This window comes from Canis aureus, chromosome 24 (genome assembly GCF_053574225.1).
Source record: "Canis aureus isolate CA01 chromosome 24, VMU_Caureus_v.1.0, whole genome shotgun sequence".
Taxonomy (NCBI): domain Eukaryota; kingdom Metazoa; phylum Chordata; class Mammalia; order Carnivora; family Canidae; genus Canis; species Canis aureus.
Window position 1 is genome coordinate 11482480 of NC_135634.1, and position 12999 is coordinate 11495478.

Below are 12999 nucleotides of genomic sequence, written 5' to 3' on the forward strand. Positions count from 1 at the left end.
CTTTTTCTTTTTAAAAAATTTTAAAAGATTTTATTAATTTATTTGAGAGAGTGAGATATCACAAGTAGAGGGGAGGGGAAAAGGGAGACTCCCTACTGAGTAGGGATCCCAGTGTGGGGCTTGATCGCAGGGCCCTGGGACCATAACCTGAGCCAAAGGCAGATGTTTAACTCACTAAGCTACCCAGGGGCCCCAGGTTTTATTTCTCTTAAATGGATCTAAATTTATTCCAGAAAATTTTGCTGAGTATGACACTATTTCCCTATTTAGTCCTGGTACTTGTTTGTCTGAGGTAGGCTAGTGGTGGGGAAGGTGAACAGAAAATTGTATGAGGGTAGGAAATTTCCTTCTAGCCAGTCCTGAGCATGCATGAGGGCAGGAATTAAATAAACTGGGTACCAATCTACTCTCTAAAAGGGAGAGCTTTACATTTCCCATTCCAAAGGAGTAGATTCTTGTCTCTTCTTTATTGATTTATAAATGAACAAAAAAGCCCCAGGAAGTTATAATCAGGGTTTTCCAAAGCCAACTATTAAAAGTTTGTTACTATAATCCATTCTCTAGGAAAAATAAAGATTAACATAAAAATATTCTCATCTTCAGGAAATTTATTATTATTTATAAGAAGTAATAGGTATCAGGGTAAATCTGAACTTTCCTCCAGGGTTGAAAAATCATGGTTTAATAGTATTATAGCAATTGCTAAATTAAAAAAAAATTTTTTTTTAAAGATTTTATTTATTTATTCATGAGACACACACACACACACACACAGAGGCAGAGACACAGGCAGAGGGAGAAGTAGGCTCCATGCAGGGCGCCTGACGTGAGACTTGATCCAGGGTCTCCAGGATCATGCTCTGGACTGAAGGCGGTGCTAAACTGCTGAGCGACCCAGGCTGCCCTAAATTTTTATGTTAAAAAATGTAACTACTTTTGGCCAAGATGGAGTGAGAATTATCAGACTTACCTTCTGATCTGAAACAAATCCAAAATACTCAGTCAAAATATATAAGATAATGGTTTTCATGATAGCAACATTAGGCAATGAAGCACAGGGATCCCTAAGCTGCCAAGTAAGGGTAAGCCAGCTTCCTGGAGTGACCTTTCAGGCCATGGCATGAGTTGGTGAACTCAGCTGAGATCTGTGTTTTCCCCAAGTTGAGAAAAGGGAACTGAGGGCTCAGGGAGCTCAGGGCTCAGATTAACAGGGAGAATGTCACTCCACAGAAAGAGCACTCTGGACATGTGCAGGGAGGGTCCCCTCAAGGTTTTGGGCCAGGTGCATGTCTGGGAGGAGAGTATCCAAGGCCAGGGAAGGAATTCCACAAAGGGCCACAGGGAGTAATTCCTGAGAGCTCACAGAGATTCAGAATGTGTTCCTGTTCCCATCAGCCAGAGTGTAAAACCTCATAATTCATGGGGCAATGGGTAGAATATCCAGTAGGATCTTGACTTGGTAGTATGGTAAAATTAGCTCTGGACTGATCACTAGTTGTGACCTGCCTAACAAAGTTGACAGTTGAAACCCAAAATAACCAAACTCTTTCCAAGTAACATAGTTTTATTTAAGAACAAAGCTTAAGGGATCCCTGGGTGGCGCAGCGGTTTGGCGCCTGCTTTTGGCCCAGGGCACAATCCTGGAGACCTGGGATCGAATCCCACGTCGGGCTCCCGGTGCATGGAGCCTGCTTCTCCCTTTGCCTGTGTCTCTGCCTCTCTCTCTCTCTCTCTCTTTGTGACTATCATAGATAGATAAAAAAAAAAAGAACAAAGCTTAAGAATATAAGAATATTCACAAGAATAAAAAAATCCACTAGCCAACAAGGAAAAATTTAGAGTGTCTGGCATCTAAAAATTTCTCAGGCACACAAATAAACAGGGATATATAACCCATAAGATGGAGAGATGAAATCAATTGAAGCCCACAAGAAATGACACAGATGACTAACAGTTATTTGTAACTATATTCCATATGTTCAAGAAGGTAGTGGAACAATTAAATATGTCAAATAGAAACAAAACAGATTATTTTTAAAAAGCCTGTATGAAAATTCTAGAGATTGAAAAATCAAATGTCTAAAATGGAAAATACACAGAATGGGATTAAGATTAGATTTAGGCATGACCTAAGGAAAGACTGTAACATGAATGTTCAAAGCAGCATTACTCATAGGAGCCCAAAACTGGATACAACCTAAATGTCATCAGTTGATGAATGTAAACCAAATGTGATATATCTATATAATGGAATATTATTTAGCCCAAACCAGGAATACAATATTGATTCATACTTTGACATGAACGAACCTCAAAAACATTATGCAAAGTCAAAGAAACCAATATAAAAGGCTACATATCATATGATACCATGTATATGAAATGTCCAGAATAAACATATCCATAAAACAGAAAGTAGAATAGTGGCTGTCAAGGGCCCTAGGGGCTGAAAGTAGTCCCTAAGCGACAGCCAGCAAGTAAACAGACACTTCAGTCCTACAATACAATGAACTGGTTCTACCAATAACCCAAATGCATTTGGAAGTGGATTTTTTCTCCAGAGCCTCCAGTCAAGAACTTAGCTCAGCTGACATGATGATTTCAGCCTTGTGATACTCTGAACAGAGAACCCACTTAAGCCACACCTGGATGTCTAACCCACAGAACTGTGACTAGGAGGACAAACAAATAAGTGTTATTCTTTTTCAAAAAGAGAAAAGAAAATTAGCACACATACTACAAGAGAAACTATCCAAAATGAGACAAACAGAGGTAAGTGACTGAAAGAAAATGAACAGTGCCATCAGTTTGGACAGGAGCTGTGGTCAACTTCAAGTGGCCTAATAGACATACAATTGGAGTCCCTGAAGAGGAGAGGGTAGGACTGAACATTTCTGAAGAAGTGATGGCCAAAATTTTTGGAATTTTACGAGAACTGTATATCCACAGATGTAAGAATCACAACAAACCTCAAGCATAAACTCACAAAGAAAAGGATAACAAGGTATAGTGTAATCACATTGCTCAAAATCAGTGAGAAAAAAAAAAAAAAGTGAGAAACAGAACAGCTTTAAAACAGCCAGAGGATAAAAAGACACATTTTTCTAAAAGATTTTATTTTTTTGTTAGAGAGAGAGAGAGAGAGCGCACACAAGCACGGGGATAAGGGCAGAGGGAAAGGGAGAAGTAGATGCCCCACTGAGCAGGAAGCCTGACATGGGACTTGATCTCAGAACTCTGGGATCATGACCTGAGCTGAAGGCAGACACTTAACTGACTCAGCACCCAGGTGCCCCTGAAGGAGACCCATTATGTGCAGAGAAACAAAGACAAGGATAGTAGTCTGCTTTCACTAGAAACCATTCAAATCAAGACAGTGGAACAACATCTTTAAATAACTCAGGGGGGAAAAAGGGCCAACTTGAATTCTGAACAAAGTACAAGTATTCATGAAAAATAAAGGTAAACAAAACCAGAAAGATTCAGCCACCAGGAAACCTCCACCACCAAAAAAGTCAAAGAAAATCCTTCAGGTAAAAGAAAAATGATAGCAGATGGAAATCTGGATCTCCATAAAGGAACAAAAAGCACTAGAAATGAGAATTAAATGAGTGATTCTAAAAGACCTTTATTCTTTTTCTTTTTTTTTTGAACCTCCTCCAATGCAAATTTATTAAATAAAACAAATTTAAGTGAATAAGTAAAGTAGTAATAAAAACTTAATGTGTATGTTAATCTGTTTCCCTTTGAGATACTTTTGTCTTGTTTTGTTGGTATTGTGGTTCTGTTTTTATATTTAAAATTTGTGGTTACTCTTTTACGGATAAATTTGATTTAGCCATATCCAATTTCATTCTTTATTTTTTACAGATATTCTGATATTTTTTATTTGCTTTTAACTTGACCCAAGTGTTGCTTAACACATCTTAAAACTGTTTTTTTTCCAGAATATGTATTTTAATATTTCAGCTGTTGATTACTACAAGTAGTGTACTTATCTCTTCTATTTCTGTTTTTGATAAATACTCTTTTCTGGCTTGATAACTAGCTAATTTGTCTTATTTTTTCAAAATATCTGTGGTTTACTAAAGTTACTGGTTAACTGATACACAATTTTTTGTACTTTTGAAATGTAGTTATGATTCTTTTATTTTATTTTATTTAAATTCAAGTTAGTTAACATATAACATATTACTAGCTTCAGAGGTAGAATCTAGTGATTCATCAGTTGCATATAACACCCAGTGTTCATTACAGCAAGTGCCCTCCTTTAAAAAAAAAGTATTTAAATTCAATTTACTAGCATATAGTATAACACCTAATGCTCATCTCATCTTGTGCCCTCCTTAATGCTCGTCACCCAGTTACCCTATCCCCCCACCCATTTTCCCTTCTGCAACCCTTTGTTTCCCAAAGTTAGGAGTCTCTCATGGATTGTCCTCCTCTCTAATTTTTTGCCACTCAATTACCCACTTTCCCTTGCAGTCCTTTTCACTATTTCTTATAATCTACATATGAATGAAACCATATTATAACTGTTTTTCTCCAACTGACTTATTTCACTCAGCATAATACCCTCCAGTTCCATCCATGTTGATGTAAATGGTAGGTATTCATCCTTTCTGATGTCTAGCTAAGTAATATTCCATTGTACCACATTTCTTTATCCAGTCATCTGTTGAAGGACATTGCGGCTTCTTCCACAGTTAGGCTATTGTGGACACTGCTGCTATGAACATTGGGGTGTAAGTGTCCTGTCATTTCACTACATCTGTATCTTTGGGGTAAATATCCAGTAGTACAGCTGCTGGGTGGTAGGATAGATCTGTTTTAGACTTCTTGAGGAACCTCCACTCTGTTTTCCAGAGTGGCTGCACCAGTTTGCATTACCACCAACAGTGCAAGAGAATTCCTCTTTCTCCACATCCTTGCCAACATTTTTTGTTTCCCATCTTCTTATTTTTAGCCATTCTCTCTAGTGTAAGGTGGTATCCCATTGTGGTTTTGATTTGTATTTCCCTAATAGCAAGAGATGTGGAGCATTTTTTCATGTGCTTGTTGGCCTCTCACTCTTTGCAGATGACATGATACTGTACATAAAACCCAAAAGACTCCACCCCAAAGTTGCTAGAACTCATACAGCAATTTAGCAATGTGGCAGGATATAAAATCAATGCACAGAAATCAGTTACATTTCTATACACTAACAATGAGACTGAAGAAAGAGAAATTAAGGAATCAATTCCATTTATGATTGCACCCAAACCATAAGATGCCTGGTAATAAACCTAGCCAAAGAGGTAAAGCATCTGTACTCTAAAAACTACAGAACACTTAGGAAAGAAATTGAGGAAGACACAAATAGATGGAAAAACATTCCATACTCATAGACTGGAAGAATAAATATTGTGAAAACGTCTATGCTTACCCAGAGAAATCTACACATTCAATCCAATCCCTATCAAAATACCATGGACTTTCTTCACAGAATTGGAACAAATAATCCTCAGATTCATACAGAGCCAGGAAAAACCCCAAATAGCCAGAAGAATGTTGAAAAAGAAAACCAAAGCTGGGGACATCAAAATGCCGGACTTCAAGCTGTATTACAAAGCTGTGATCATCAATATGGTATGGTACTGGCACAAAAACAGACACATAGATCAATGGAACAGAATAGAGAACCAAGAAATAGACCCTCAACTCTATGGTTAATTCACCTTTGACAAAGCAGGAAAGAATATCCAATGGAAAAAAGACAGTCTCTTTAATAAATGGTGTTGAGAAAATTGGACAGCCACATGTAGAAGGATGAAGCAAGTACCCTTCTTAATGTCTATCAGCAATTACTCCATGTCTCCATCCACCACCCCTCCAGAAACACTCAGTTTGTTCCTATAGTTAAAAGTCTCTTGGGTACCTGGGTGGCTCAGTCAGTTAAGTTCTGACTTTGGCTCAGATCATGATCTCAGGGTCCTGAGATCCAGCCCTGCACTGGGCTCCCCAATCAGTGGGAAGTTTGCTTGTCCCTCTCCCTCTTCCCCGACTCATGCTCTCTCTCGCAAATAAATAAAATCTTAAAAAAGGAGTCTCTTATAGTTTGCCTCTGTCTCTGCTTTTTTTGTTTTTCCTTTCCTTCCCCTATGTTCACCTGTTTTGTTTCTTAAATTCTGCATACGATGAAATAATATGGTATTTGTCTTTCTCTGACTTATTTTGCTTAGCATAATATCCTCTAGTTCCATCTACACCATTGTAAATGGCAAGGTTTCATTCTTTTTGATGGCTTAGTGATATTCCATTGTATATATCTATACCACATCTTCTTTATCTATTCATCTGTTGATGGACATGTGGTCTCTTTCCATTGTTTGGCTGCTGTGGACATTGCTGCTATCAACATTGGGATGCCCCTTCGAATCACTATGCTTGCACCCTTGGATAAATACCTAGCAGTGCAATTGCTGGGTCATAGGATAGCTCTATTTTGAATTTTTTGAGGAATCTCCATACTGTTTTCCAGACTGGCTGTACCAGTTTGCATTCCTAACAATAGTATAAGAGGGCTTCCCTTTCTACACATCCTTGCCAACATCTGTTATTTCCTGAGTTGTTAATTTTAGCCATTCTAACCAGTTTGAGGTGGTATTTTTTAATAATAAATTTATTTTTTATTGGTGTTCAATTTGCCAACATACAGAATAACACCCAGTGCTCATCCCGTCAAGTGCCCTCCTCAGTGCCTGTCACCCATTCACCCCCACCCCCCCGCCCTCCTCCCCTTCCACCACCCCTAGTTCGTTTCCCAGAGTTAGGAGTCTTCATGTTCTGTCTCCCTTTCTGGTATTTCCTACCCATTTCTTCTCCCTTCCCTTCTATTCCCTTTCACTATTATTTATATTCCCCAAATGAATGAGACCATATAATGTTTGTCCTTCTCATGTCCACAATAGCCAAATTGAGGTGGTTTTTCATTGTGGTTTTGATTTGTATTTCCCTGCTGCTGAGTGACGTTGAACATTTTTAATGTGTGTGTATTGGTAATTTGTATGTCTTCTTTGGAGAAATGTCTGTTCGTGTCTTCTACTCCTTTCTTGACTGAATTGTTTATTTTTTGGGTATTAAATTTATGAGTTATTTATAGATTTTTGGATATTAGTCCTTTTTTGTGATATGTCATTTGCAAATATCTTCTCCCATTCCATAGGTTGCCTTTTAGTTTTGTTGGTTGTTTCCTTTCCTGTGCAGAAGCTTTTTACCTATGAAGTCCCATAGTTCATTTTTGCTTTTGTTTCCCTTGCCTCTGGAGACAAGTGTAGTAGGAAGTTGCTGCAGCCAAGGTTAAAGAGGTTGCTGCCTGTGTTTCCTTTAGGGTTTTGATGGATTCCTATCTCACATTTAGGTCTTTCATCCATTTTGAATTTATTTTTGTGTATAGTGTAACATACTAGTCTAGTTTCATTCTTCTATATGTTGCCGTCCAATTTTCCAACACCATTTATTAAAGGGACTGTCTTTTTTCCATTGGATATTCTTTCCTGATTTGTCTAAGATTAATTGACCATAGAGTTGAGGGTTCATTTCTGGGTTATCTATTCTGTTCCACTGATATATGTGTCTGTTTTTATGCCAGTACCATAATGCCTTGATGATTACAGCTTTGTAATAGAGTTTGAAGTCTGGAATTGTGATACCTCCAGCTTTGGTTTTCTTTTTCAACACTACTTTGGCTATTCAGGGTCTTTTCTGGTTCCATACAAATTTTAGAATTGTTTGTTGCAGCTGTGTGAAAAATGTTGGTGTTATTTTGATAGGGATTGTACTGAATATGTAGACTGCTTTGGGTAGCATAGACATTTGCACAATATTTGTTTTTCCAGTCCATGAGCATGGAATGTTTTTCCATTTCTTTGTGTCTTCCTCAATTTCTTTCATAAGTGTTCTATAGTTTTCAGAGTAAAGATCCTTTAACTCTTTGGTTAGGTTTATTCCCAGGAATCCTATGGTTTGGGTGCAATTGTAAATGGAATCAAATCCTTGATTTCTCTTTCTATTTCACTGTTGGTGTATAGAAATGCAATAGACTTTTGTGTGTTGGCTTTATATCTGTGACTTTGATAAATTCCTGTATGAATTTTAGCAAATTTTTTGGTGTAGTTTTTGGGTTTTCAACATAGAGTATCATGTCATCTACAAAGAGTGAAAGCTTGACTTCTTTGCTGATTCAGATGCCTTTTATTTCTTTTGTTGTCTGAATGCCGAGGCTATGACTTCCAGTACTATGTTGAAGGGAGTGGTAAGAGTGGACATCATATTCCTGACCTTCTGGGAAAAGCTTTCAATTTTTCCTCACTGAGAATGATATTAGCTGTGGGACTTTTGTATATGGCCTTTATGATGTTGAGGTATGTTCCCTCTATCTCTACTTTGTTGTGGGCTTTTATCAGGAAGAGATTTTGTATTTTGTCAAATGCTTTTTCTGCATCTATTGAGAGGATTATATGGTTCTTATGCTGTCTTTTATTAACGTACTGTATCATGTTAATTGATTTGTGGATGTTGCCTCACCTCTGCAGCCCAAAAATAAATTGCACCTTCTCATGATGAATAATCTTTTTAATGTACTGTTGGATCCAATTAGCTAGTATCTTGTTGAGAATTTTTACACCCATGTTCATCAGGGATATTGGCAAAAGGCCTTTTTTCTTATTTAAATCTCCTTGAAAGAAAACATCATTGATAATCAACAATGTAGTGTAGGTTTATGATATATGTGGAAGGAAAGTGTTTGATAACAGCACAAATGCTAGAAAGAGAGAGATGGGAGCACACAGTTGGAAGATTCTTACATAGTTGACCCTTGAACAACACAGGGATTAGGGACAACAACTCCACAATAGTCAAAAATCCGCATATAACTTTTGACTCCCCCAAAACTTAACTACTAATAGCCTACTGTTGACTAGAAGCCTTTCTGGTAACATAGTCAATTGATTAACACGTATTTTGTATGTTACATATATTAGATACTGTATTCTTACAATAAAGTGAGATAGAGAAAATGTAATTAAAAAGTTGTAAGAAAGAGAAAATATATTTATAGTACAGTACGGTATTTACTGGCAAAAAGTCTGCATATGTGAGGGGACCCACACAGTTCAAGTCCATGCTGTTCAAGGGTTCACTGTATTACATGTGGAGTAATACAATATTGCTTTAATTAGAATATGAAAAGTTAAAGATAGAAATTATGAATCCTAAAGTAGTCACTAAAATAATTCAGTAACATAAAGATAGATAACACATTAATAAAGGGAGTAAATGGGGGCACCTGGGTGGCTCAGTCGGTTAAGCATCTGCCTTCAGCTCAGGTCACGATCTCAGGGTCCTGGGATCCACATTGGGCCTCCTACTCAGTAGGGAAGCTGGTTTTCTCTCTCTGCCTCCCCTTGCTCATGCTTTCTCTCTCTCTCAAAATAAATAAAATTAGAAAAAAAATAAAGAGAACAAACGGAATCATAATAAATATTAAATTAATATAAAAGAAGGCAGTAAAGTAGAGACAAAAGAAAAAAGGACATATGAGATGTATAGAAAATAACAGGAATATGGTAGACTTAATCCCAATCAAATCAATAACATGACATCAAAGGCAGAGTTTTCAAACTGGAGAAAAATGCAAGATCCAATTACCAGCTGCCCATAAGAAACCAACTTAAATATAAAGAAGCAAACAGATGAAAAGGAGAAGTATGGAAAGAAGTATGCCATGCTAAACTAATGGAATACAGAAGTGCACAACTAATACTGAGAAGTAGATTTCAGGGAAAAGAATATTACCAAGAATAAAGAGGGCCATTTCCTAATGATAAAGTGGACACTTCAGCAAAACAATAAACAATCCTAAACGTCTATGTACCTAATAGCAGAGCTTCAGAACATAGGAAGCAGATAATGACAGAACCAGAAGGAGAAAGAGACAAGTTCACAATTACACTCTGAGATTTCAACAACCTTCTCTCAATTATGAATAGAACATGTAGACAGAAAATCAGTAAGGATATAGAATACTTGAACTATGCCATCAGCCAACTTGACCCATGACATTTGTAAAATGCTTCACACAGATACAGTAGAATAGACATTTTGCTTCAGTATGTATGAATCATTTACCAAGACAGATCTTGTTGTGAGTCATAAAACATGTCTCAATAAATTTAAAAGGATTCAGTTCATCCAAAGTATGTTCTCTAACTACAATAGAATTAGAAATAAAATGAGAAAGGTCTCTGCAAAGTCCCAGATCTCTGCAAACACAATTCGAAATAATCATGAGTAAAGAAAAAAAATCATAAAAGGAAATTTGAAAATAGTTTGAATCCAATGGAGATGAAACCCAATACATCAAAATTTGTGGACTATAGCTAAAATTTGTGGACTACAGTGACTAAAGGGAAATTTATTGTACTAAATAAACACATTAGAAAAGAAGAAAGATTTCAAAGTAATGATATCATTTAGTTAGACCCAACATAAGCAGAATAAAAGAAATAAAGATCAGAGTAGAAATTAGTTGCATGGTACTCTGTAATAAAAACAAATTCAAGCCACATGTCACACTGTATGCAAAAATTAACTGAAATGAATCACAGACTTAAATATAAAGCGTCGAATGCTAAATCTTATAGAAAGAAATGTAGAAGAAAATCTTTATGATCTAGGGTGATAATAAAGATATTTTTAGATAGCACCAAAAAAACAAGGTCTACAAAAGAAAAAAATTATGAATTGGACTTCAGGAAATTTAAGAACATGTATTCTTCAAAAGCACTCCTAAGAGAATGCAAAACAAGCCACAGATGCAGGGTAGGGAGGGATTGCAAATCATATAGATGAAAAAATTGTATCTAAAACACACAAGAAATCCTAAAATTCAGTAACATGGGGAAAAAACAATTAAAAATGGCAAAATATTTGAATAGCTTTTTTTTTTTTTTTTTAAGAGAGGAGGTGGAAAGGGGCTGAGGGAGAGGGAGAGAGAGAATCCTAAGCAGGATCTATGCCTGGCACAGAGCCTGACACAGGGCTCATTCTCACAACCCTGAGATTCTGACCTGGGCCAAAATCAAGTTGGACACTTCACTGACTGAGCCACTGAGAGCCCCTTGAATAGATATTTTATCAAAGAACATATACAGATGTCAAACAAACATAAAAAGATGTTCAACATCATAACATCATTAGTTATTAGGAAAATGCAAAAGCCATGCAAGATACCACTCCATACCTACTTAAAAAAACTGGCCATCTCAAGTACTGGGCAAAATGGTAGAGGAACTATATCTCTTACACACTACCGTTGGGAACATAAAATGGTACAACCACCTTGGAAAACCTTTTAACATTTTTAAAATGTTAAACAAATAATTCCATATGACTAAGGCATGCCAGTCCTAGATATTTACCAAGAGAAATGAAACCAGATATCCATATCAAGACTCCTACAAATATGCAAAGCAGCTTTATTTAAAATAGCCAAATCCTTGGTGTAGAAGCCCAAAGGTATATTGACAAGTAAATGGATAAACTGTGGTATCCACACACTGAAATTTTATTCATCAATAAAAAGGAATGGACTACTCAAAGAAATCATCCAAAGAAAAGTAGAGTACATACTGTATGATTCCATTTATAGAAGATTTTAGAAAATGTAAACTAATCTATAGAGATGTAACAGAGAGGGGTGTATGGATTGGGTTGGGTGCAGAGGGGTAGGAGGGTAGGATCACAAAGTGGCACCAGGATACTTTCCAGGATAACAGATATGTTTGCTGTCTGGATGTGGTGACAGTTTCTCATGTGTATACATGTCAAGATGTATCAAATTGTATGCTTTACAAATGTGTGATTTCATATTTAATAATTATTCCCTAAGAAAGAAGCTTCAAAGCTGTAACACTGCAAACATCCTTTTCTTTGGAATTTGCATGGATTATATATTTCCTTTCACATTCAACCTTTTAGTAGTCTTTATTTTAGGTGTGTACTGTGTAAGCAGTCTAAAGCTCGATTTCCCAGCATCTAACATACACTTAATACTTTCTGACTGTTCAATAAGTGAATCTCAGCTGGTGATCTAAATCATTGATTTAGTCTAGAGAATTTAGTTCCTGCACATTCATTGTGACATATTTAAACTCATTTGTAATATCTTATTCTACTCCCTCAATTTCTCCTCTCTCCCTCCTTTGTCTTCCTTTTTTTCTCTCTCTCTTTTTTTTTTTCTTTTTCCTTTCTCCCCTTCTTGTCTTCACTTTCATTGGCTGAAACATTTTTTTTTTGCCTCTCATTCCGGTCTTTTCCCCCTCCATTGGTTCAGATCTACATGCTCTATTTTACGGATTACCCTAGAAGTTTCAACACATATATTTTAACTTAGCAAAGTCTAACATGACGCAGAACCTTTACTCTCTTTCCCTGGAATAGAAGGATCATACTCATGGTGGTTTATTTCCTTGAGTGTGTAATGATGCTACATTTCATTCTGCTACGTTCATGAAAGGGCTACAGTATGTTAAACTGAATTTTCAGACCATAGTGGTAGCATGGATTCTGGCTGTTAAATCAAGGCAGGGCAGATTGGGGGTGAGGACTCCCTAGGGAGAACCTGTCTCCTTTCCCTACCTTCTCTCAGAGCTAAAGATGTGAGGTTAGACTCATCCTACAGGGCGAGTTTCCTTTATCTTCCTAGAAATTATAGATTAGTGCAGGGTCCTACCATCTGACCTCTCACCCTATGTAGACATGCAGCTTTGTCTCCTGACCCACTCACATGTGGCTTGGGCTTCTTTCTTGTACATTTTTAATTAGATAAGTATTAATAAGTTCCTTATTCTCTAAGCTTTCTGGTTAATAGAGTGGTGACTAAGAATGCAGTTTTGAGATTCAGAGTGGCTGGGATCAAATCGTGATTCTACTACTTATTTCCTGTGACTTTGG

The 12999-nt window shown here is 36.8% G+C and overlaps 1 protein-coding gene across 9 annotated transcripts in view; it reads right to left on the bottom strand.

Moving 5' to 3' along the window:
* The window catches only part of MTUS2 (microtubule associated scaffold protein 2), a 593760-nt gene that overhangs the window by 148575 nt on the left and 432186 nt on the right, over nt 1-12999 (bottom strand). The gene's annotated exons all lie outside the window — the stretch shown is intronic.